Here is a 27,185-nt window from a genome sequence, read left to right on the forward strand (position 1 = left end):
AAGTATTCACAGGAAGTTATCAGGCAGCAGGAGGCACAGAGAAAGAAGAGACCGGAGTCACCCACGCAGCAAACACCCTGCCGAGTTTACTCTTCTCTTTCTACTTCTACAAGTTCCTCAGGAAGGAGACCAGCTGGAGAGGAACAGTGCTCTTTTGTAGAATATGAAACAGACCTTGGTGGTTAGCTCAACCGTTACTGCCATCGTAAGATCAAGGAAACAATGGTAGCAGAAACCAGGACCACAGACATCCACAGTGTACCATCCCAGCCTCCCAGCCTACGTGGAGGGGACCAGGCAGACTGCAAAGCTCAGCCCTCAGCCTCTGGCAGCCAGGCTCCTGGGCCGTTCACCCCGCTCTCCATATAAAAGCTATTGTTGTATATGACATATCGCTTGCCATGAAAAGAGTTGAAAAGCACTGCATTTATAAGCCATTAGTTCGTATTTGTGAAGAACAAGAAGAAGAGGCAATTAATCTCACAATGAACAGCTATTTCAGGAATTCCACTAATATCCATTTGTTGGCGAGAATAAGAGGCAGCAGCACAGATGAGTGTTAATAAAATAATTCAATTTCTATATGTGCTACGACATCAATTGCCCAAATTCCTCAAAAGTTGAAGTACTATTAATGTCCTTAATATTAAATAAACAAATAAATACATGTGGGAGCATGTACATGGGTACACACAGAAGATTCTAACTATCAGTGTAAGTTTTTGTTAAGTTGGAAAAGGCTAATCATCACTTAAGTTTTATGGTAAAATGTCAGTCAAACTTAGGGACCACTGAGATTTACCAGGGCACAGCTGAGAGTCACTGTACTTGGCAAGATTTCTAGGGGAGACATAATAAGCCCTCGTCTGTTATTAACGAATAGAAAACAGGCAAGACCCACTCCATTCCTCACAGGACAACTAGCTTGATAGCAAGAAATGCTGAAGTATAAACAAAGGGCTCTGTTTCCTGACTGCCAGGACTTGAGCTACTCTGCTCCACCACATCCTTCTGCCACGATGTGCTTGCCTTGGAGCCAGCGACCATGGACTGAACCCATGAGCCAAATCAAAGGCAGGCAGGCAGGCAGGAAGGAAGGAAAGAAGGAAGGAAGGAAGGAAGGAGGGAGGGAGGGACAAAAAGGAAAAGAAATATGAACAAAAATGGTAGGCTTGATTTTGTTACTTTCTGGGCTATATGTTTTTCCTTTTTTTTGAGTTAAACGAAGTCATTATTAAATATTTAACACAAATTATACATGAGTATCTTCCACTGCATGGAAGTTCAAAAATAAGCATGTCATCTTCCCAGATTCATTTTACAAGAGAACCCACGTGGGCTTCCTCCGTGTTGCACATGCTGAGTACAGGCAGACTTAACCTAGTTTGCCTGTCTCTTTCCAGAAACACCTTGGCTTGGTAGCTGTTATTGCCTTGTATGAGCAGAGTTTCCAAGCAGCCATCTGCATTGTTTGCAACAGAGGGAGGGTGACTTGAGGACAGAAGCACCGAGTACAAAAGGGACAGAATTAAGAAAGGGCAGGTGGAGACAAACAAATCCCAGAAAGCTGCTGAAAGAAAAACTGTCCTGAAATTCATAATTATATTAATACATCAGAGAATGAAAAAGAAATTTATCCTTTAGCCAAAGTGGAGATTTTTTTAAAATGTTAAAATGGAGAGAACTGATTAGTAATTTATTGGCAAACACTTTTACTGTTACTAATAATAGGTATCACTGCTGAGGTGCCTACACTATAGTGAATGAGAGGGTAGGCTGTTAAATTTGGCTACAACTTTCTGAGGTAGGAACTCTTCTATTCCTCATTTACAGGAGAGAAGCTCAAGATTAATTACAGAAGCTGGTTCCTAAAGCCATAAGAGGGCTCAGAGGCCAACAGAATTGCCCTGCAAATGTTGGTTTAAAGCAGTGTGGGCCCAGGTAGCCTCTCTGAGTCCTGTTCCCTCAGCTTTTCTTCAAGTGATATTACCTATACCCTTGATTTTGTGAAATAAAAAGTTCTATTCACTCAAGGAACATTTTGGAACAAAGTTTCCTAAAATGCCTTTAGAAGTAGCTGGAAAACTCCAGTGGCACACAGAAGCAGACCCCACAAGAGTCCTCTGTGTAGCAAATTACCTGAACTTGGCTGGCTGAGGTAACCCAGGGCTGTCTTAACCCTGCGGGCCATCAGGGAGGTAATTCTGCATCAGGAGGCTGACAGAAGGGGATGAGGGTGCTCACTACGCACCCGTGGACTAGACGCAGTGAAATCTGCTGGACACTGGCTCCCTACCCAGGGCCGGCAACTAAGGATGGAAGGATGAGCAGGAATGCAAGGAAGCCAAGCTCTACCTGTTAACATATAAATAACTCTGCCTACTAACATATACATTAGTTGCGAGCCAGGTACAGTGGCACACATCTAAAAGTCCGGCACTTGGGAGGCTGAGACAGGAAGACTGCAAGTTGGAGGCCAGCCTGGTTACACAGTGAGCCCCCGTAATCCAAGCACCCTAAGGTAGAGGCAGGATGATTGCAAACTCAAGCTGAGCCTGAACAGAAGTCAGCAGCATGGACTCTAGAGCCAGACAGCCAGGGTTAAAATCCCACCTCCCCACTTACCAGGGCTGGAACCCTGGGAAAATTACTAAACCTCTCTGTGCTTCCATTCAGAACACTATTGTGAAGATCAGAAATGAAAGCATCTAGAACAGTGCCTGCCACACGCTAAGCCCTAATGAGCTGGTTCTCATTATACAGATGACACCCCATCCAGATCACTGCATGAAGAAATGTGACTCCAGGGTCAGATATTCCAGTATTTCCAAGGAAGCTGAGGCTATCATTTCTCCTACTATGCGTATGTGTTACTAGCACCACATTTATTACCATATTATAAAATTGCTACAGGTTTAAAAAGATGTAAGATAATTATCTCTGAAAGGCATATTTATATGCTCATGTCCGGCAGGGCAGGGGGCCTGGGGAACAAGCAGTAGGATGACACTCCAGCCACATAAATAACTTAGCATGTGGTCAAGTTTCAACATGAACCAACGGCATTAAATACTTAAGAGCATTGATTCTAACTTGTGACCTGCTTCATTTGTCCCGTCTGATGATTTGGAGTCTATGCCTGTAATTATTCAACCTTTCCAACATGGTCATCTCATTCTGTCGAACACCTTTTTCACTCTCTCCAGATTGTTTTCTACTTGTGCCAATTACAGGGAAATGTGTAACTCTGTGGATCATTTATCTTTCTGCATGAAAATTTGTGGTCATTTGTTGGGGGTGGGTATTGGGAGTAGAAGCCAAGAGCTCTCTACCACTGAGTTACAACCCCAGGCCTTTTCCTTTTTTCTGTTTTGAGATAGGGTCTCACTAAGTTGCTGAGGCTGGCCTAGAACTTGTCATCCTACTGACTTAGCCTTTTGAATAGCTGGGACAGTACACATGGACCACCAACGCTGGCCTGTGGCCATATTTTTTAAACACTGTAAAGTTTGGGCAGACTTTAGTGTGGCTTTTGGGGGGATACTGGTAATGGAACCCAGGGTGTCATGCATATTAGGCAAGTACTACCAGTAGGGTACATCTACAACCTTCTTATTTTTTGAGACAGGATGTCACTAAGTTGCCCAGGCTGGCCTCAAACTTGTGATCTTCCTGCCTCATTCTCCTGGACCTACCATTGTGTCCCATCAGATTTAATTTTTGTAGCAGTTGATATATAACTTACATGACTTGCATTTGAGAACAATGTGCAGAGCTCCTGAGACTAAGCAGAACTTTTATTCTACACAGAACCTACAATCCTTGTGGCGAGAAAACACCCAACAGCATTGCTGTGGCTTGGGTGTGTGTGGTATGCGGCAGCTCAGCCCTCAATGTGGCAATGTGAAAGACAGAGGGACCTCCAAGAGATAGGTCCTCAGGTTGCTGGAGTATGCCCTTGGTGGTATTAAGGCCATCCTCATGAGACTGAGTTTTCCTGGGAGGAGGAGTTGTTAGAAAAGTCTAAACCTGATCAGTGAACAGGTCTCTGGCTTCATGTCTGGCTGTGAGTGTTTCTTTGTGCTTGGGCTATTGTGATGCCTTTCACCTTGACACTTTCACCGGTGCTAAGCTGAGGTGGGAACCATTCCCTGGATCTTTTGAGTAATGAGACCTCTTTTCATTACAAACTAGCTTGCTTCTGGTATTTTGTTACAGTAATGAAAAACAGACTTATATAGTCTTATAGCTTTAATTTAACCTTAGATACCTACTAATGCTACCAATTATAAGAATAAAAATATGGGTACAAATGAATTGTGTCTTCTCTGATTTTTTTTCCCTCTTCTTCAAATTCCATCTTTCCTTTAAGTGTTCATAGCTGTCTGAATTTCCTTGGAGGCCACTTTTAAGTGAAATCCCATGATTCTAAAGTACTGACTCAGGCTAATCTTGTGTTTTTAAAGTTGCAGAACAAATCAATCATATCTGCAGGTCCAATTACAGAGGATGATCTAGTCTAATTAAATAAGCAGCTGGCAAGATAGTGGCAGATTAAATGGTACTCTTAACTGAATACCTTAGTGGTCAATGATGAATGGGTCCTTGAATGTGTTTTGTTTTTTTTTTTAATGAGTTTATACTGTGGAGAGAATTACATAGCCAAGGTATACACAAAAGTCTAGACAAAGAAGAGATTGGAGGCAAAGGCAGGAGTTGTAAAAACTTTGTTGGAACAAATTTTCCATTTTTTTTTTCCTGTTAAAAGAATTTGGCAATTGTCTACTGGAGAGCAAATGAAAGTGTACCCCACAGAACACAGGGCACAGAACACACACAGAGATTTTTAAGGCAGAACTGAAGGCCTTGGCAGCTGGTAAGACAGTGGAGGGACCACAGTCAAGTAGGCACACAGAGAAGGGATTAAAGGTGCTGGAAGGTCTTCATGGAATATGAGCAGCATAGAACACAAGCAGAAGAACAAGCAGGGAAGGTAGAATAAATTCTATTTTAGAACTATTCCATTTAAAGCTGATGAGACACCTAGGTAGATGAACCCCAACAGGCAGACAGTAAATGGAGGATCAGAGAGTAGAGGTCAGGCCCCCAAAAAAGTGCTCGGAGTTAACTATTAACAACCCATACAGCAGTAAGGCTCAAGAGAGGTAGCAAAAGACACCTAATATAAGATCAAGGATACCGGCTATGGAATAAAATATTGTTAGAGAGGCTAAAAAGACAAAAATCCAGAGAGATCAACTGCAAAAAAAAAAAAAAAAAAAGAATAAAGAGAAAAAATTGTATCACAGAAGATACACTAGAAGCTCAAAGAAAAAGCTGACAATTTGGCCATTTAAGGAAGCTAAGGGTGGATACATTTCCACTAACTTATGTAGGAAGTCATCACTAGTAGCCAAAGGATATATTAGGCACATCATGGAAGTATAATGCAGTTATTTCAATATCTTCATTGTCATTGTCTTTGCTGTGTACAAGGTATCTCAGCTCTGCACTGTGTACTGCTCTCTTGGGAAATTTAGTGGCTATGGATTTTTTAGCTATGTGAAGCTTTTCCCCTGCCTCCCATTCCAAATTATTGAGTGGTAAAAATAAAATGACATTCAGGAATAGGAGTTATATCACAATATCTCTCTTTCTCTATCAAGTGTACAAAATTGGTTTAATTTCAAATTAAGAGCACAGGCTAGGAAGCCAAGCTACCAGGATTTGAATCTCATTTCTACCACTTACTGTGTATCTTAATGTTCCTGTGCCTTAACGTCATCTGTAAAATGGGAATTACAGTACTGTACCTAGGACCTAGAGTTGTTCTGAAGATTAAATAAGTTAACATTTGGAAAGTACACAGTATCTGGCACATACTGAGCGTTACATAACTGTTATTATGCTTAACAATAAATAATTACTATTAAAAAGAAAAGTATTACTTTAGCTTATATCTTATAATAATTCTCATGATATTTACACCCAGAAGGCAATGTTTGGTTAAGTTATTAAAGTTTACAGATTCAACATTTAGAATGTGATTTGGTTTTGGTCATCATTAATTTTTAACTCTAAGTTTTTTTTAACTCTAGTTTTATAAGCTCCCAGCCTATCTTAACTTCCAGAACCTCTTAAGTGATTTTTCTTTTTCTTTTATAAATATACAGCACACAAAACCTGCACAAAGAGAAACAATGTTACAAATATCAAAGATTAGCACCAAAACCTTAAAGAAACTACAGGGGACCTAGAAGGAAAAATTATTTATATAGACTAGTTCCAGAGATTTGGCGTGAGCCGAGGTATAACAGACTGGCGAAGTTAGATTCAGTGCCCCACCCAGAGAAAAAGACACAAGTGTCATACAAATGTGGAAGACAAAGTGATTGCGACATAGACAGTCTCTTGCGTGAGCTAACTCCCATCAACCGCATTCTTAAGAGACAGCCTACAGCTAATGGCACATTTCTCCAAATGCTCTTGGGAAATTTAGTGGCTATGGATTTTTTGGCTGTGTAAAGCTTTTCCCCTGCCTCCCGTTCCAAATTATTGAGTGGTACAAACAAAACAGTTCGGCCAGTTGGCCAGTGCTGAGTGAATTACACAACACTGGATGGACACTCTACCCCTGGAGGAAGGTGCCCAGAGGCTGGAAGACAGCATGAGGGAACAGAATCAGATTCTCGTTCTGCCTCTTGCCAACTCTGGTTTATGCCAAATTATTACATCATTTTGGGCCTCTGGTTTTTTTTTCCATATATGCTAAAAACAACAAATCCTGCTTCCTTTCCCTAAATTCTTGAGAATCTAATTAAGACATCTGCCATAAAATAGGCACAGGTATATCTATACTGTTCATTTAATCCAATGTTTCTCAAAGGTAGCAGCATATTAGAATCACCCATAGCTTTAAAGAGTACCAATGCCTGAGTCTCAGCCCCCTTACTAATGAGTAATTTCTGAGAATATATCCTAAAGAATGTGTTTGGGGGCTGGGGATTTAGCTCAGCGGCAAAAGCGCCTGCCTGGCAAGCGCAAGGTCGTGAGTTCGGTTCCCGGTACCGGAGAAAAACCAAAAAAAACAAAAAAAAAAAAAACAAAAAAATAAAGAATGTGTTTGTTTAGCTCCCTAGACAAATTTGATGCATAGCAGGGCAGAGAATCACTAAAGAAATCAAAAGAATTAACTCATTCAACCAACACGTATTAATTACCTATCTGAGCAGAACTGCTCTAAGCCTTGGGAGTACAAGGATAAACAAAGTCCAAGAGCCTGTTTTCAGGAAGCACACAAATACAGGAATAGCCCAGACCTGACAGATGACTTATGGCATGACGTAGAAACTTTAAAAATAGAAGTATATACCTTAAAGTAAAGAGGTATGTGACCAAGCCAGGGAAAGAAGACAGAAGTTGTCCAAAAAGGCCACCTGGACCCAGGATCAGGTGAGGTGAATTGAGTTCTAATGATCAGAAGCCTAGAGAAAAACGGAAGAGAGCTGGGGAAAGCTGGGGAAAACATGGAGATGTCTCTGGTTGCGGGGCTGCTGTCCTACACATCCATCCTCCGACCACCAAGCTCACCCAGGAAGGGTGGAAAGAGCATGTGAAAGCACCAAAGTCTCCTTTCCTATTCTCAATCAGAACACACGGATTAAAAACATACTTTCACTGGCTAAGGGCTGGAGCTCTACTCCAACCCAACTGTGCTCAAGGGGCAGTTTGCCCTCCTTTTCCTATCTCCTTCCGTCCTGTTCCCTTCTTGTCCAAGATGAAGTTTCCCTAAGTTGTCCGGGCTGGCCTCAAACTGGCCATACTAACACCTCAGCCACCCGAGTAGCTAGGACTACAGGTGCGCACCACCGCGCTCAGCCGAGCACCATTCTGGGAAGATCGAGATCATACAGAAATTGCCCAAGGGAAGGAAAGTCAATTTTCTGGGGAACAGCAGAGGTTTCACAAATTGGATACAATTTAAAAAAAAAAAAAATGGAGCCTTGGAGAACAAGAGTGGTAGAAGGAGACGGGGAGGGAGAAAACGTGAAATAGTAGTATGCCAACTGCAGTGGTTTGGCTTTATAATGGGCTGGCTTCAAAAAGTCATGCTTCTTTTAAGGTAAAGGCAGAACTGACCTCAATAGAAATCAAATTTATTTAGAAACAAATATCACCTTTCCTCCCAGCCTCAATAAACTTAACTTGTAAAACTCGCCCAAGACCAGTGCTTCGTTTGCTTTCTGGATCCCATCTCCTCCTCCTTCCCAGGGTTTAAATTCACTCGATTCTTTTCTCTTCTGTAACCTTGCTCTCACTGTTCACAACAGCTTTCCCTACACGCATGCTTAAGACTTCTCTCTGCTTTAAAAAAAAAAAAAGTTTTCTTTACTCTTTCCCCCAGGCTACTTCCCTGGCACCTTCCTTATCTCTGCAAACAGTGAAAGTTGTCTGTCTACCTTCCCTGTCTTTGTTTCTTCAACTCCCACTCTTTGCAATCTATGACAACTTGACTTCCAGCCACGGATCTCTGCCGCAACTATCTTATCAGGCTGCCAAGCAGCCTACTCGGCTTCTCTGCAGATGTCCGACAACCAGCTCTTTCTTCAAATTCTCTTCTTCCTTAACTTTCTGGTTTCTTCTTTCTCGTGTCATCCTGACAATTTGTCCTCCCTCTCATCTCTGTGTGTATGTCTGCCTGTCTATCCTTAACTGATTTTTTTTGTGTGTGTGGGTACCAGTAATCGAACTCAGGACCTCACGCTTGCCAAGCAAGCGCTGTGTCACTGAGCTATGGCCCCGGCCCCTTAACTGATTATGGTTCTTCTCTTACCCACCAGTTCTTTAATGTTCTACTTTTTGTTATATTCAACTTTATAATTCCTGTGTTCCCTCACCAGTGCTTACTCAAGCTTAAATTAAATGGCAATGACCTCTGCTCACGTACTGAAGACTCTGACATCTTTATCTTCAGTCCTTGATCTGGCTTTCTTAAGCTCCAGACCTGTATTTCTTTCCAGCCGTCTCCAGGATCTGGCTTTTGCATACCGCAGAATTAACAGGAATGAAGCTGGGGATGTAGCTCAGAGGTCGAGCACCTTCCCAGCATGAGTGAGCCCCTGGAGTCAGCCACTAGTACTGCAAGGGAAAAGTCTATTCTCCCTCTCCCTGCTCAACACAGCAACTCACTACATCTAGTTCTCAATTAATTATCTGACCACAAATGTAGCTTCCAAGGTAGAAACCTCGACACCTCCCTCAGCTTCTTCCTGCGCTACATGATTTCCAGTCAATCACCAGCTCACCTCAGTTCTAACTACCAACCTTTTCTGAACCTAGCCACCTGCACTCCTGACGCTGCCTTGGTGAAAATGCTACTTCCTGCACCTACCCATTAAATTGTAGACAACATTCTCTGTAATCTGGTGCACCCTCCACAGTTCCTACAGCTGCCACCCGACCTGGCTGCTTAAAAACTTGTTGAACTACCTGCTTCCTACAGAAAAAAAAACACTGTTCCTTGCATTCCAGTCTGGTCCGACGCAGCATTCCAACCACATTTCTCACCACCCCACCCTCTGTGCTCAAGCATACCCTGAATACCAGTTCTTTGTTGTTTGTTGTCTTTGGCAATGTCTTTCAGAGACATTGCCAAAGACAATGGTGGACCCAGCACTTGCTGGGACAGAAAACCAACTAGAAATTAATAGGTGATTTTTAAGTCAGTTGACATTAGGTCAGTAGCTTGAAACTGGCCAGGATGGGAGTATTTATATCATGGAAAGCTGCACCTGCTACAAATTAGGGCACACTTACTCAGGTCCACGGTCTTTAGTAGAAGTGCATCTGGTTTGGTACCCTTTCTGTATCTGTCCTTCCTTCTTATTTCCTTTACTTGGCATTATTTTTTGTCAAATAAGCCCTTTGTCCCATGATGAAGTTTGTATGGACCCAAAGAGCTCTATATGGGATATGGTTATTCTCTGCCCTCTGGCAAAGCAGTGGAGGGGTTTACTAAACCAAGTTGTTAAGTACAAATACTATAATTATGTGACAATAAGCTTCTCTCAGGAGATCACTGTATGACGGAATTGTTCAATTTGTTTCAGATTGTTTACTTTCATATCCAAGAATCCATTACAAGCTACAAAGCAAATCTGAGAAGGTTCCAACCACCACACCACAAGAGCGTGTGACCTGACTTTCTCAGGTCAGTTCAGTTCTTCTCTCCCTCCCAGCACATCTGTAGGCTGCAATTCAGTCTTAGGGAGGGCAAAAAGGATAAGCTTGTCTCTACTCCCTTCTGTAACTTTTTAAAAATTTACTACCACACAGAAAATAATAGCTTCCATATGGCTAAACTCCATTAGCTCCAAAAGCCTCCTCTCTTCGAAATCTAAAGGACACACCAAGGCGAAAGGCTTATACATGCTGATGCTCTGCCAGGCACTGCCCTCACTGCAGGGGAAGGTCAGGCCGAGAGCAGCCCCGGGAACCAGCCCAGGTCACACAGGGTCACACAGGTTGTTGAATGACGAGCTGGATGTCGCTCACTTGTTCTGGCTGCAGAACCCTCAACCGTCACCTTTGACTGCTACTCACCAGGGAGTCTATTTTTAAAAATGAACTGATAAATTTGCAGTGAGCTTTATATCATAAAGCTAGATGATTTCGAATCTGGAAGGAACACTTAGCTTCTCATATTTACACAAAGGAAAACGGTCCCCGAAAGGATATATGACTCCCTCAGGCCCAGCAACCAGGGTACCAGCTCTAGCCCTGACCCAGCTGGCTCAGGGAGCTGCTCTCATTCCCTCCAGCCCTTCCTCACCAACCTTCCCTTCTTCTCCTCACCAAAGAGAGTGGCACCTCTCTTTGTCTTGTCCATGGCTCACTCTCCTCTGCCTTCCATGTGCAGCCCAGGCTGTGGCCCTTTTCCCTCAACCTCCTGCATGCTAGAAGTTCTCTCTTATTCACATCTGTATCAGTACTGTTGTAGCAATAAGTACAGAGATTGTGAACTCCTTCAGACAAGGTCTTGATCGTGGGAATCAAATTGTTTTTCCTTGGACTGTGTGTATGCTCAGTACCCCCAATGTAGTCTTACCATGTGGGAGACACTGGGATAAATTTCTAGTACTGTTGTAGGCAGAGTTTACAGGTTAATAGATTATAGGACACATAATTTATAGGACTATTTTGTAAGAGTCACCCAAAGAGTGAAACACAAGAGTATAGGGATCTGTTCACACACTAGAGACCCAAAGAATCCAACTCAGGGCCTGGCTCCCACAGCAGCATCCTGTATGAGTACTGCTGAAGACCTAGAGCCCATGGCAATGTCCTCCATGAGTCCAGCTGGAGGCCTACAGCCCATGACAATGTCTCATGCAAGTCTAAATCAAGGATTTGCCCTGGGAAGCTCCAAAGGTCAATGGTAGAAGCTAGAAATTCTGTTCCAGCGCGATGAAAGGTCTGTGCCAGCAGGCTGAGGGATGTGCACTGAAGCCAGGAAGCAACGCTCAAGGTAAGGACCAGAGCTTCCCCAAAGAGAACCTCAGCCATCCTCAGCAACAGCGAGGACCCGAGCTCCTCTGATGATGAGAACAGCAGATTTCCTATCAAGAAAACCAGCGTGACAAGCTTCTCCAAGAGAATCAACAGCACAACATCTTCCCCTCCAGTTCTGCTTTTATGCTGTTGGCAACAGTCCTCAGGTGGGCCTTGCACACCAAGAAACATACTGATTTAACTCAGCTGGGTGTTACAAGCTGACCATTAGTTAATCCACAAGTAACAAAAAGAAAAATCTTTTTTCCAGTGCCCCAAATACAGCTGATCATAAACAAATGTTCTTCTCAGAGCTACTCAAGACACTAAAAGCTTGCCTTGATTGCCAGGGTGAGTAGCATTTGTTTCCATTTAAGTGTTCCAAATAGCAGCTGACGAAAGGCAGCATGAAAGAATTAAACTTCCAAGCAAACCTCTCTAGCTCCCTGCTGGGATATGGCAATGTTGAACTTGCCCACTCACAGCCTCTGCTTGACTTCACAAGCACGTCCCACTGGATATCCAAGAGTTGGGTTCATCTGCTTTCTGTAAAGTGCAGGATTCAGCAAATTAGATAACAGCCTTGAAATATGGTTTCTTAAATAGCACACAGACTGTAAACATACAAGGTAAATGAAGTTTACAGACACCTATAGATGTCTGAAGAGCCAGACTCAAACGACTGTAATAATTTAAATACCCTCTTATTGCCTTTGTACATGCTCACAGGGTTTATGAAAAATTAATGCATACCATATAAAATAAAAAATAAATAATGAGTTCTGTACCCTTTGGTATGGCTGGTGACCATTTAAACCCTCATTTGTTTGAATCCCACAAGAACTTGTGAAACTGGAAGAGCAAACATCACACTCATTTCTCGCTCATCTGAGGCTCAAAGAAAGAAGGTAATTGCCTTACCAGGATCATATGGCTCCAAGTGAGCATTGGGACTCAAAAGTTCGACTGCTTCTGACTCATCACTCTGAACACTACACCGTATTACTCAGAGCTCCGCAGACAATCACTAGTCAAATGGTTACTTAAAGGCCAGGTCTCTTCTGCATACAAGTTTCAAATCATTTGAGAGTAAAAGGTTGAGAATCAGGGTGGAGCAAGGAAGTAGGCCATCAACTGGGTCCCAGGCTTTCTCCTCCTGGCAGCATATTCTCTCTGCCAGCAGCTCTGCTCAGCTGGGTAGCAGAACCAGTTTGCCTACATAAACAGTGCCTGAGAAAATGAACATCGGAACAAAAGCCGGAGCCCCGGGAGCAGCTATAATTTGTACTGCCAACAGTTTCGAGCTACTGCAGCCAGGTCAGCCATTCCTTGGCCTGAGGCCTTAGGAGACAGGGTGGCCCGCCAGCCCCAGAGGCTTCAGGAGGCAGGCACTGGCTGCGGACAGAGTGTGAATGAGTCCCCCAGTGGCAGGTTCACAGGTACACCAGGACAAGCTGCTCCTTTGAACAGACTCCTGGGCAACTTAGCGTCCTAGTGAGACCTTGCCCCTCAATAAAAAACAAAAAGAAGGCTGGGGATGCAGCTCAGTAGGAAGGCCTTGAGTTCAGTCCTCTGTATAAGATGCCAGATACAAAAGTAGATAGACAGACAGATAGACAGACAGACACTATGGAAATTGAAACAATTCACTCACATTTAGTTTAGATCCATAATTGCAATATACAATCTAATTTACTGAATGTTTAACATACTAAGTCTAAATCAAAATATCTATGCAACATACTGTCTTCTTCAGAGAAATTTATGTATTGGTTAATTACAAGGAAAAAAGGTCAATATTTATTTGTCATCAACTCCTGCAGCAAATGTTTAAATGCTACCGGGCACTAAAACTGATACAGAGATGAGGAGAAATAAAGCAACGGCTTCATCCTTAAGCTGACAGTGTAGAGACAAAGTAGAGCAGCAGTGCAAGGGTGAGCACCAAGTACAGTCTCAGAGAAGAGACCTTCTCCACGAGCAGAGGGGCCGCAACATGTTCACAGCCTTAGTGACATGTGACCTGGGCCTCTAAGGAAAAATAACAATTTGCCAGAAGACACTGGGGAAGAAGGAGCAAAGTACAGAACCTTCCGGAGGGGCAGAAGAGCAAGGCTTGCTTGCAAGTAGGAAATAGGGCTCATGCTGTATGTATTGCAATGTGTTAACATATCCTTTATTTGATGACTATAAGAATCTGGTCATTTTGATCCTATTTAAAAAATATTCCCCTCTCTGCCTATTCCACTTATACATCCATCCCCAGGAAAGACCCCAGGTAAGCAGAAGTCCTGTCCCATAAGAGAGATCCACCCTGATGTGCTGCGTTTGCCGCTCAGGTATAGTGGTGTTTAGCATGCAGGGACCGTGGGTTCCACCCAGAAAGAGACAGACAGACAGACGGACAGAGACCAACAGAGAGAAAGGGAAAGAAGGGAGGAGAAGGAAAGGGCAGAAACAGTAGAGAAGATTGGAGAGAAAAAGGAAGACAAGGGAGAAAAAAGAAAGACAAGCTGGTTGGTAAAAAGGCAGGAAACTTGAAGGGCCAACTCCTATCCTTAGAGGAGAGAAAGCTGCTGGCCCATTAAAAGACTGTTAGCACACATCTGAAGTAGTTTTTTGTTTGTTTCTTTTTTTATTTCAGCTAAGGCTATTTAGGAAAACTTAGGAGGAAATAGCCAAAGTCACATGAGTTATCTGACTCACTTCTTTCAATGCCCTAGAGTAAACTTTGCTCAATTATAATGCTAAATTCTCTGCTCAGAGGCATTCCTGTCTGCCGTCTTCCAAAAGAACGGATCATTGGTGACCGTCCACGGAGCATGCGCAGGAATATGCCCACCTCCACATGTGAGGCTGAGTCTTCCTTACATGAATATGTATGTTTCTCCCGTCAAAGGCCTTGCTTGCTTTGTTTTGAGAGAATGCTGCTTTGCAAATGAACTCCAGGGCTCTGCTTCTTTGCTGCCAGTAACAGCCTTCTCTTCACAACTTTATCTCCTCGTCACCAGAAGCTGAACTTACTGTATTCAGTCAAGAACCCATCCTACCTGAAGAGACAAAAAGTGTCTGACTTACCAACTAGTGGTAAATTATCAGTTTAGAAAATTCAACTGTTTTAAAGAGGTTATTAAGACCTTTTTAAAAACATAGTATTGGGGATTAAAACTGGGGCCTTTTCACCGAGCTACATCCCCACCCTTTTTATTTTGAGACAGGGCCTTGCTAAATCACTAAGTTGCCAGGCTTAAACTTGGGATCCTCTCACCTCAGCCTCCCAGAATGCTAGCATTACAGGCATGTGCCACTGCCCAACTATTTTACTTCTTTGTTATCACTAGAGGATGATCCATGAACAGGCTACAACTGAATACACAATCTTCTACCACAACTCTGTCTAGTGAATTAGAGTCTTCGGAGGGAGAACCCAAGCATCTCTCCAGGTGACTTTTTTGCCTGGCAGAGTTGCGAAACATTGGCCCGGTCAGTTGAAAGTGTGCAAGAGTCATTAGGAAGTTTCACTGATTTTCTTTGCAAGGGTAATGAGTACAAGTCTGGGGGCAATGCTGCTGTGAGCAGGGCTAGTAACACCAAGCCACATGCAGCCTGACTGACCACTGCCAGCCCCCTTGAAGCCTGAACTTCTTACCCTTCAGGACACCTCCTCTGTGAAGGCCCCTGAGGTGTTTCCCCTTTCTCCACACAGAACTGATCTCTTCATGCCCTGTGTCACAATGTCTTGGATGCAAGTTCTTCTGCACCTGAGTCGGATCCGGCTGTGAACTCTAAGAGCAGACACAGTGAGCCCTTAAGAGTCTGGCACACTGCTGGTGCAGAGACGAACAGATGAAGAGGCTCATGAGATCCAGCCCCAGACCCGCAGAGGACGAGGAAGCCTCTACATCCTGACCCATAGTCCACATGGGGAGTCCCTTTTGTACAGCAAACAAGCTTGACCCTGGAGAGCTTTGGGGATCCAGCTGGGGTGCTGGGCTTCCTTAGGCAACACTCTGCTTGACAGCTTCTCTGAATTGAAATTTGGGAAACAAGAGACCGGTGGGGCCAAGTTAGGCAGCTGTGCGGTGTGCACACTGGACAGCACCACTAGTCAAAGGGCGGAGGAGCCCCAGACCCTCGTAGAATGCACCCAAACTGAAAAATGACTTTGTCAAGAGCCTACCAACCCCAGTAAAATGCCCAAGTGCCTTCCCTCAAAAAGCTCCAGAAGCACTGTGATAAGATAGAAGCCAAATTTGATAAGGCCCTGGGAAAAAAGCACAACGACCCTATAAGCCCTTACTTGCCAAAACATATGAGCTTATGGGCAAAATGAAAGAATGGGCCTGGACCTTAGGGGCTTATGACCCTGAGGAAGATGGAGAGATGGGAACGGAGTGGAGGAGAAGGAGGGATGGGAGACAGAGTCAAAGGAAGCCCCCACTCTGAGCTGTGTCATGGCACTGACAAAAAAGAGAGGCTGGAGATTGATGAGAAAGCAAGCAAGCAAGCAAACAAGCAAGAAAAGATGTTAAATTTTTAAAAGTATTTATTGACTTAAGGAAGACTTAGTTTTCTATTAACCACACCAGCTACTAAAATATAATATGAATCCATTCTAACATTGCTATAACATATTCAAGGGAGGTGACCAAATCGTCACTAGCCCCTGCAGTTTGAATTAGATTTTAATTCTGAACACAATAAAGGTATTCACAGTGGAAGCTGAAACTATCTTTCCATGACCAGTTCTGTGAGGACTGGAAATTGGGCTTCAGCTCTGTAATTTCCTAGTAGAGCTAACGCAGAACCCAAGGAAAATGCTCTTCTGTAACATAGAGGTCAGCTTTACACTGCAGAGAGTGAGAAACAGAGGAAGCCTGCAGTGCAGATCATAGCACTACTCTTACTGGAGACAGGGAAGCTGCCACTTCAGGTTCTGAAGGATGTTCTAAAACCCAAGTGTAGGAAAGCAACAGGATCTGGTGAACATGCTGTATATTAACTTCCACACCCCTATTCATTATTTACAATCTCATTTTGGAATGGTTTTTAGTAGTTTCAGCTTAAAAGGAAAAAAAAAAAACCATTAGATCACTTTACCTAGCCGTGTGTGTGTGTGTGTGTGTGTGTGTGTGTGTATGTGTATGTGTGTAGTACTGGGAACTGTACCCTTGGCCCTTTCTATACAGTTTCTTTTTTTATTTCCGGACATGGTCTTGCTACATTGCTAAGTTGCCCAGGCTAGGCTCAAGCTTGCAATCCTTCCACCTCAGCCTTCCAGAGTGCTGGGATTACAGGTGTGTACCACCACGCCTGGCTACCTAGCAATGTTGAAATATTAGTGTTCTAGAAGACATAAATGATGCAACAAATTCTCTGAAGCATCTATATCTGGTGCTAAGCAGTTTGATGCTTATGAAGTCTTTTCATCATGAGCTCTTAGAGGGTGAAATTTATCAGAACACTTCACCGAAAATAAAATGTTTGGAAAAATATGTTTGAAGAACTAATCCAAGTGTGCGCTCTGCCCCTGCTCAGAAGCAGAATTTGCTTGTCTTCCCCACTTTGCAAATGTGAATGTGACAAATTAAATATAAAGTGATACATACTCAGATTTTGTTGGTTGAGAACAGACTGGTATATACAATTAAGGATTTTCAGGAAAAACACATCTACTACAAAGAATTTGGGGGGTTTTCTGGGTTTGAATTGTGTACAACCCAGAGAGGTCAACAAAACGCCAGCATAAGGTTGTTTACCAGAGTGATGTTAAAGTTTAATATTATGAAAAATTTTTTCCTCTTACACAATTTATTGAGTAAACTAAGTGACTAAGCATATTTTCTTTCTGCTAAAGCTTTCCTAAAAGTTACCATTTTATAATTTAAAATGCTCTTAGAACTTAAAGTGAAGTAGACTAATGAATAATAATGAATGAGGAATGGATGTTTGCATAGGTAACAGTCCTTTGAAGCTAGGTACCCATCCAAGTAGGTCAAAGAAAATAATGAGGTATCTGTTTACTGCTTTACTCTAAAACTTAGCTGTGTACCTGGCATTATAATATGTGTCCAACAAACATCTGTGAAATGAATGAATATATGAAAATCACACCTAAAATTATATATTTAGCTAGGAATGGTGGTACACGCCTGTAATTCCAGTTACTCTGGAAGCTGAGGAGGAAGAATCACAAGTTTGAGGCCAGCCTGGGCAACTTAGTAAGAAAAATTAAATAAAAGGGCTGAGGATGTGCTTGGCTCGATGACAGAGTGCTTGCCTATCGTGTATGAAGCCCTGGGTTCAATCCTTAGTACCACAAAGAAAAAAACCCCATAAATTTCATATCTACAAAAATAAATGCACTGATGCATTCCAAATATCTGAAATTACTTATTAAGATGTCCATTACTGTGTTTGGTAATTAAGAGAATGCTAAAACCTTAGCAAATGCCCAAGAAGAGACCAAATCTAGAAAATGCAGGCTGCAAGCAAACACATAAAACCTGCAAATGGCTCACAAAAGTACACTTATTAAGCCACTATACTAAGAATAACAACAAAAATTACCTAAATCTGGATGAAAGTTAGTCAAGTAAATAAACTCTTAGGAGAGTTAATTGTAAGTTAATCTAGTTCAGACACCTGATGGTTTAGTTGGGAAATTACGCCACACTGGCATAAGAAACCAACAGACACCACACAGTTCATAGGCAGGTGTGCGGACACGCCAGCGGTTGGAAAATCACAGTTTGCAGAGTACCACTGAGGATCTACCTTCACTGGGCTCCAACGGCCTTTCTTAGCTTCATTTCCTCCACTCTAGCTCTCGATCCTCACTCCCTCATACAACTTTTCTCGCTGATTCCCTTTCCTACAGCCTCAATCCTTGCTAACGTAAACAGGCTGCAAATGGCATCACATAGTTTTAAAACAAAATGGGCCCACAAAAATGGCTTTCTTGGAAAAAAGAGGAAACTGAGTCCAGAAAGATATCTGATAAGCCCTAAATCACTCAGTTACTGACTTGTTTGGGCCAGAACCATGTGAGTAGATTGAATATCTACTAAGTTTCGTGTTCTTTTGAAACATCTCTACAAAACAAAGCTCCAATTTATCTCTATTTTTTCTTTCCGTTCCCCTTCATGGCACAATTCGCCAATTCTCTACTTATTTTTTTGTTTTAATTTTTCTATTTGCCTCCTAGACCTAGAACTTGAGCATCCACATCTTGACAGCATCATTCAAATCCTCACTATCTGCAATCTTTTAGGAAATGTCTAACACATCTGTTTGAATGCCCCCTCCAAAGGTCAGGATGAGAATTAATGCCACTATAAGACTATTAAGAGGTGGGACCCTTGGAAGGTGATTAGGTGATGAATGGATTAAGGCTGTCGCCTCAGGAACTGGCCTCTGACAAGCGGATACATTAACCTGCTTTGTCCTCTGGTAATATGATGTCTGCTGCCACACAGATGCAGGAAAAAGGCCCTTGCTAGGTGCTGGTACCATGCTCTCAGACTTCTGCTCCTTAGCAGTATGAGAAATAAACTCTTTATAAATTACCTAGTGTATGACAGTCTGTTATTATAACAAACCCTGGGCTAAGATAACATCTCTGGCTTCCTCGGTTTTTGTCCTTTTACATACTTAGAACACAAAAATGACAGAAATAGAAAGAAAACCAGAGAGCACTGCAGTTTCTAAACTGAGTTCCATAGAAAAGCGGATTGAGGAGGTGATTCTATACTAAGAATTGAAGGGCAAAGGGCTAAGGGATCAGCTCAGATTGGGAAACAGCACATCAATTAGTACCTCAGATTCACAATGTTGTCAGCTATTTTTTTTTCCTTGATGAGACAGTGTCTCACTAAGCTGCCCAGGCTGGCTTCAGACTCTAGGGTTCCATCTCAGCCTCCCCAGTAGCTAGGATTATAGGCAAGCACCACTGCACCAGGCTTGTATGTTAGGTTTTTAAAGATACTGACAAGTCCTAGTAGTAAAAGAGAAATTTATTTAGCTTAACTTAATCTTTAATCTTTTCACCCCTATTAACCTTCGTTAAAATCAGTTTGGGAAGGCCTTGCCTAGTCCGGTCCAGTCCTTTTTCTTTTTCTTTTTTTTTTTTTTTTTGCTCTTTTTTGAGACAGGGTCTGGATACGCAGTTCAGGCTGCCCTTGAGCTCAATTTGTAGCCCAGGTTGGTCTCCAACTCTCAAGGATCCTCCTGCCTCAGCCTCCTGAGTGCTGGGATTACAGCAGTGCGCCACCACACCCAGCATTTTGTCTTGCCAAGCCTGAGTCCTAGTTCATGGTTCCAACTAGGAAGTCCTGGGCTGAGCCTGCTCTTGGACTACTCATCCTCTACTGTATCGGTAGTTTCTTCTCATCCTCAGCCCACCCCATACCCAAGCAACCCTTCACCTGGGATGACTACAAATGTTCAGTGTATGCCCATGGGGGACAGGGAAGGGGCAGGTGCTTGCTCTTACTTCAGCTTGGTCTTACGTTCAATATATAGGCTGTAGGGCTCCGCTCGTTGTCCTCACTTACACAACTTTTTCTGTAATACTAGATGTTGTGACACGGACATGCAAAGACATCCTAAAGACTTTTCTCAGAAGTTCCAAGAACTAGAGGAGCAAGCCCAGAGGAGATTTGCAAGTGAGGCCACTCAGACAGGGCCTTCATCCGGGGAAAGGGCCAAGGGAATGTGGGTTCCTCTGAAAATTTGGTAGTGCAGGCCAAACAGCCCACTTTTCTCTCTACCCTTCCTTCCCATTTTCTCCTAACTTACAATTCACCTCCTTTTCCCTTGTACCCAATTCTAGAGACTGTAACAGAAATGAAGATCTCTTCTCCATGTTTTCCCCTCCTTGGAGGATAAAAAGCTAGGAACAGGAGAGAGTTTTAAGAAAGTGGAAAACATACTTTGCATAAGAGAGGGGGGCCGCATTTGCATTTCCACTGCTCGCCCTAGGCATTTCCAGAGCTACTGTGAAGTGAATAAAGAAAGAAGGTAATAACTGAAGGGGCCCTGTCAGGTGGCTTTCCCTGATGACGCGCAGCATTTCTCTTCCACATCTTTTTTTCTGACCGAACAGGCCTGCTCACGGTTCCCACATGTGCTCAGTCCTACCAACTTGTTTTTGCTCATGTTTTACATTATTTCTTTGCCTTAACACCCACATCGCCCTTCTCTGGTCTACCTGCAATGCTATTCTGACTCATCCTTCAAGGTACAACTTCAATCCCAACTCCCAAGGCCGGTCCAGCTCAGTTTTCTCATGCCATGTTCAGTGCCCTCATTAACTGTACTGCCCAGCTGAAAAGTGCCCAGGTACTTACCACATTCTGACATCTCTAGGCCTAAGCTCCAGTACTGGGTTACCTGCTGTGCAAAGAGGTCTCATCTTCCCAAACAGATCCTGTGTCCCTTGAGCGTAGGAACCAATGAGATCACTTATGCAGAATGGAGATTATTTAATAAATAATCGTTAATGACATGGGACATTAAATGAGTGTTCAGAGCTGAATATGTTATAAGACCATAAACTCAGCAACTAACAAAGAGTAAAACAGTTGTAAGCATCAGGGAGTGGCAAGGCTTGCGGCAATCTGGAAAAGCAGTGCTCTGCAGAAGCAGCTGCTGCTCAGCCCCAGGTCACTGCAGGGAGGGAAATTCTGGCTCTGTGCTCCAGATGACTTTTTCAAGAGAAGCAATTTTCCAGATTATTATGTGAAATATCTGAAACTCTAAGTGTTGGCCATGAATTTAAAAAATGTTTAATGTACAGAATGGGCAAAAAATAACAAGTGTAGGTCTGTTTCCCCCTCTCAAGACAGTTAGTAGAAAGTCTGACCACATTTTCTCACACAGATGGTATGCATGAGCAGTGGTACTCTTTCCTTCAAGCTGGACAAGAGCAAACAAAATCGAAACAAAATCAGAAGGACTGGAATTTTTGTTGTGTTTATTTTGCATTTTAATGCATACATTACGTTAATGCATAGATGCAGTTTATTTATCAATGAATATGGAAATCACAGAGAATCTAAAGGGGATTTACTGGGGCCTCTCAAGGACGGCAGAGGACACTGATGTTTCTTTTTAAAATTTCTCTTCTTTTCAAACCACAGAGCTTTCTTTGATTTCAGTACAGATCTCTTGATGAAGATAATTATAGTCATTCTTGGGGAAATCACAAAATGGGGGACAAGGCTTAATTTGTGAGATAATTGCTGAGTTAAGAGTTCAAAGAAAAGACAAAAGAAAAATAAGAAAAGACAAATATATCTATAGATGATACAGCTATAGATGATATAGATCGATATAGATACAGACACAGATACAGATGTAGATATCTCCCAAGTTGCTAAACGCTGTCTCCCTTAGCGCTCACCAAGGATGTTACAATCTACGCTGAATGCCAGGAAGGTGGAGGCTATTTACAGTTTGGTGTTATAATGAGAGGTGTCCAATTCTGCTCTGAGGGTCACAGGCAATGCTAGAAGCGTTCCTCTGGCTCTCTTCCTTGAGGCGGACAGGTTAGATGCTTTGTGGTTACCCCGAATTGCTCCGGTTAAGCATGGCTCTGCAACCCAGGCAGGAGTGGAAACTGACAATCCTCACAGAAACAGAAACCAAAGCATGGAAAGGAGTCGGTGTTCACATGTCTGATTGAAGGTGGTTACCACCGACCTTGGTTCACTCCTTAATTATTTTCAGAAGGCACAAATCCTCTTTGCCTGAAGTTGAATTTGCATTCTGGGCAAGCCAAACTTCTTCTGGAACAAGTTGTGCGGGACAGCTGAGGCTTTAATTTTGTTCACGGTGAGAGTATAAAGCAGCGAGACTGCTATTGACACAGGCCTCACCAAATGAACTGATTGAAATCTGTAAGCATCTGCTGTGCATGTGCTACCAATGACATCACCATCATTAGGTCAGACTCAGAGCAGCACACTTGAAAGAAGAGGCAGCCTGTTAACAGCCCCCACATTTCCCTGCCGAAGACTGGAAAAAGAAGAGGACTGAAGGAGACCAGACTATAATCGCTTCTTAGTCACTTACTTGCTATACGAGTTTGGGGGAAAATATTTAACCCTTCTAGCATTTTTTAAAATAAGCATATCTTGAAGTATAAGAATAAGGAGTATGATAACAGGGATCACACTTATTTACTGTTCTTTCTCCAGTATAACACTGTTAATAATATGCAACAAATATTCACTGAAGGGAAGAACAAGAATTCCCGCATCAACCATTTTCAAAAAATTCCAATTAAATGAGGTCCCTGTGAAAGGTATGAAACTAGTAGGTTTTTAAAAAACAATTACAGGAGCCAGTCATACTAGCATATACCTATAATCCTAGCACTCTGAGAGGCTGAGGCAGGAGAACTGCAATTGCAAGTTCTGCCTGGGTGACTTAGCAACTGAGTGTTACTCTGTCTTAAAATAAAAATTTTTTAAAAAAAGGCTGGGCATGTAGCTCAGTGTGAAGGCCCTGGGTTCAATCCTTAGTACTGCAAGTAAAAAAAAAGTGTGTGTGTGTGTGTGTGTGTGTGTGTGTGTGTGTGTATCTTGTAGGCCTGGGGATGTAGCTAAGTGATAGAGTGCTTGCCTAGGATGTGTAAGGCCCTGGGTTTGATGTCCAGCACCACATTCCTCCACTCCAAAACTTCAATTATGATAGCTCATTCTGGAAAACAGTATAGTACAACTAGCACTGTCTCATATTGCTATTAGCCATGTAAGTTGGAAAATAACTTTAAAATAAGAAACAAGACCTATAGAGATATTTATAGTCCTTGATGTAGGAGGGCTACCTTTTTGGGAACTTTTGAGAAAAATATAAAAACAAAAAGACTATATATACAAATATGTTCACTGTAACATATTCCTTCTGGTAACAAGTACCACACAGTCAAAACTTTTGGTATTAGAAGAGTTTAGGGTTAGGGTTAGCACAAGATCTTTGATGCATTCCTTACAAAGAGAACGGGTAATATTATGCATTGATAGTCTGCTAAATCCTCCTAGTGAAACTTTAAGTAAAATAACTAGTACATCTAACAAAACAAGACAACGTATATGAGAGGGAGGGAGGGAGGGAGAGAAGGAAAAGGAGAAAGAGAAGGACAGAGGGAGAGAAATAAGACAGAACACAAATGAAAAGCAAATGGTGGTTATGTTCAGGTGAGACTGCGGGTGATTTGTTTATATTTTCCAAAATGTCTAAGACATGATTATTAACCTTTTAAAGGCAAAATAATTCAGCCAGTTTAGTAAAGGAATTATGGTTCTCTGTAGAAAATTTTCAAGCAGCTATGTCAACCAGGGATTATAGAATTTAAACGTTCTCTGACACACACCCACTATCCAAACATACCCTTTACCTACTCATAATCCTATCTACTGCTTCCCTATATACATTCTGCCTATACAACTTGTCCGGGAAAGCCCACAGACATGTCCCTTCTCCTCCAGAAAGCAGGCAGGGGAGACAGAATTACTTAAGGAGACAAATTACACAGAACTAGTTAAATAGGTAATTCCCAGTGACAAGATGAAAGAATAAAAAAAAAAGAAGGCAAGAAGAGGGTGGAGTATGAGAGGAGAATATGGTGAGTCAAACTGGACTGCATAGTTCAAACAGGGAGTCCAGCTCTCTAACCATTGGCTCATCCCTTCAGTGAGCACACAAGAAGCTTTTGTCTCAAGGCATCATAGCTGCCAACGCTTTCAGTGTTCATTTCAAACTTTAAACAAAGAATGACTTTTTAAATCAACGTGTTGGGGTGCAGTATGACTGAGCTGAAGATTTTTGTGAGAGACAAAAACCAAACAACAGTAGAAACACAAATGAAAAGATCGTCTTCAATTAAATTCCATTAACTGCTCAATACAGGTTTGTAAGATGCATTCTCTGTCTCTGTCTCCCTACCCACCTTGTCCTTTCAGTGCTGATGATCCACCCAGCACCCTGTGCATACTAGGCAAGTGCTCAACCACTAAACTGCACCCCAGCTCTGCCACACAAACATTCTTTAGTAGTCCAAGCCTTCCTCACCAACTAGTACTTATTCTTGAAAACTTGTACATTGGTTGTATGCTTTCAGGCCCTATTGTTAGCTTATTGAAAGTGATTATACACAAGCATGTGATCTTTGTTTTCTTAATATGAGAACACCTCAGAAATTTGTACCTCATACTTGGGCAGGGGCCATGCTAATCCTCTCTATGTTATTTCAGTTTTACTGTATGTGCTGCTGAAGCAAGGACAAGTAAAAGGATCTTAACTGCAGACAGTCTAGTCCCACCCATGGGTCTGCCAGGCAAAGATCTCCAACTTCTATTTTATACTTTCAGAAACGCAGTGGAAATAGTTTCCAGTATGTGCCAGGCCCTCCCGCTCCTCAGCCTTCTGCCCCTGCTGCCTCGCCTCCCACGCACTTCCTGTCTGGCTGCTCAGGACTCCTCGTCGTGGGAGACCCGCTCAGCAGCGCTTCTGCAGGTTCCTCTCCCCAAGTTCCTCAGACTTGGAGGCGACTTCCTCCCCGGCCCCCAGCGCTCACTGCATACCGCAGACGGCAGCACTCTGCAAGCTTTGTCAGGACCGCGTACCTCTTGGTTTTTCATGGTGTGAAAACCTCTAGACCTCTGCAGTATCTGCCACTCTCTGAGTGATCAATAAATGTGTCTGGAAATAGACTTGCACTTTAGAAAATGAATAATGCATCATTTCCTTCCATGAACAGAAAGAGGAAGTGCTGTAACAGAGTATGGCACTATTCGTTTTATTCCAATGTGCAAAAAGACCCTGAAAATAAACTTGCATCTCCACAGGAATCAATTTTTATTCCAGCCGGTTTAAGGATCGCAGATACATACAGCTTAGAAACGCTGCCCATGATGGCTCCACGCTCTCTAAAGTTTAAAAATAGAAACAAACAAAAAAACGAAGGGGGTGGTTAGAGGTGGCATAAAGACATTTATGTAACCACTGACAACAGCCAAATGAAAAATCAGACTTTTTAAATGTTTGTTTATTTTGGCAATGCTGGGGATTGAACAAGGGTTTCACACGTGCTAGGCCAATTCTACCACTGAGCTACACCTCCAATACAAAAGTCCATTTTTTTTTCTGAGACAGGGCCTATATAGTTCACTATCTTTGACAAAAATACACTATGAATATTTAATATTTTCTTAGAACTAACAGGAGTGAACCTAAAATGAAATAAGGTTAATAGTCATCTGTGGTGAACCTCATTTTGCAGAGACAGGGAAAGTCACTTACCCCGTTAAGAGTGTACACAGTAGCTGGGGAAAAGGGAATAGGGGAGGTGGGGAGCTTGGTTAATGGCCACTAGGGCACAGCTGGATAGGAGGAACAAGTTCAAGAGTTTTATTACACAGAAGGGTGGTAACAGTTAACAATATTGTATCATCAAAATAGCTAGGAGAGGATTTGGGTTTTTGTTGTTGCTTTGTTTTTTGAGACAGGGTCTCATTATGTAGTTCAGGCTGGTCTTGAATTTTCAGCAATCCTCTTGCCTCAGCCTCCCAAGTACTGGGATTATAGGTATGCAGCACTATGACCAGCTTAGGAAAGGATTTTAAATGTTCATATTATAACATCATAAATGTTTAAGAGGGTAGATAACCAAAACACCTGAAGTGACTATACACGATATACATGTACTGAAATATCACATTATACCTTGTAATTGCATAGTTATTAATCTGTCAATCTAAAAATCAAGCAATTAAAAAAAAGATCTCAGATTGTGAAATATGCTTCCATACAAGTAATTAGTGAACAAAAAATGTTAATTATTTGAGGAAAGGGCGTTTCTTTGTATATCTTAATATACTGTAGATAAGTAACACCCATCTGAGGTTTTAATCAGGACCTATAAAGTATGTTTTGACTACTTTCTGTCAGAAAGAATAGCTAATATCAAGATTGCTAATGTCAAAGCATCAGTTTTGGCAGACATCCTGGAAATTATTCCAACAAACAAGGCACAGGTTGAGACCTCGAATATCAAAGCTACAGTTGCTGGAGAGTACGTTTTGTGAAGGACAGTCTACCAGGATGGACGTACTGAAGATGTTTCTTTGCTTCTTGGGAGAACTGACATGTAATTACATTCTCCTTTGATACTCTATTTCCCAAATTTTCCTCCTTGTTCCCTGACTCCTTTTCTGGGTCCATCTCTTCTCAGCAACTCTAACAGCATTCTTGTTCACCGCTCTTTCCACAGGGGATTTCCTATATTTCCAGGCTTCCAATTAGCATTAGTCACCAACAAACTTTCATAGATTTCCCCGTTATAACTACCTGCTACATGCTTTTGGCACTGGATTGTAACTCCAGAAGGGTCAGATGCTCTTTGTCTTGTGAACTGCTACCCCAAGGCTCAGCACATAATAATTGCTCAAGTAACAAATGATAGAGGCCACAGTGAATTTCTTTAAATATGGTGGTTGACTGAAGACACTTGTCTTTCATCACTTTAGAAGTCAAAGTCGGGGCTGGGGACTTAGCTCAGCGGCAAAAGCACCTGCCTGGCAAGTGCAAGGTCATGAGTTCAGTTCCCGGTACCGGAGAAAAACCAAAAA

At 42.4% G+C, this 27,185-nt stretch overlaps 1 protein-coding gene across 1 annotated transcript in view; it reads right to left on the minus strand.

Moving 5' to 3' along the window:
* Nceh1 (neutral cholesterol ester hydrolase 1) overlaps window positions 1-27,185 on the minus strand; it is a 58,910-nt gene that overhangs the window by 18,180 nt on the left and 13,545 nt on the right. The window lies entirely within an intron of this gene.

The sequence above is a fragment of the Chinchilla lanigera genome, unplaced genomic scaffold (genome assembly GCF_000276665.1).
Source record: "Chinchilla lanigera isolate Chin_1 unplaced genomic scaffold, ChiLan1.0 scaffold00019, whole genome shotgun sequence".
NCBI lineage: Eukaryota > Metazoa > Chordata > Mammalia > Rodentia > Chinchillidae > Chinchilla > Chinchilla lanigera.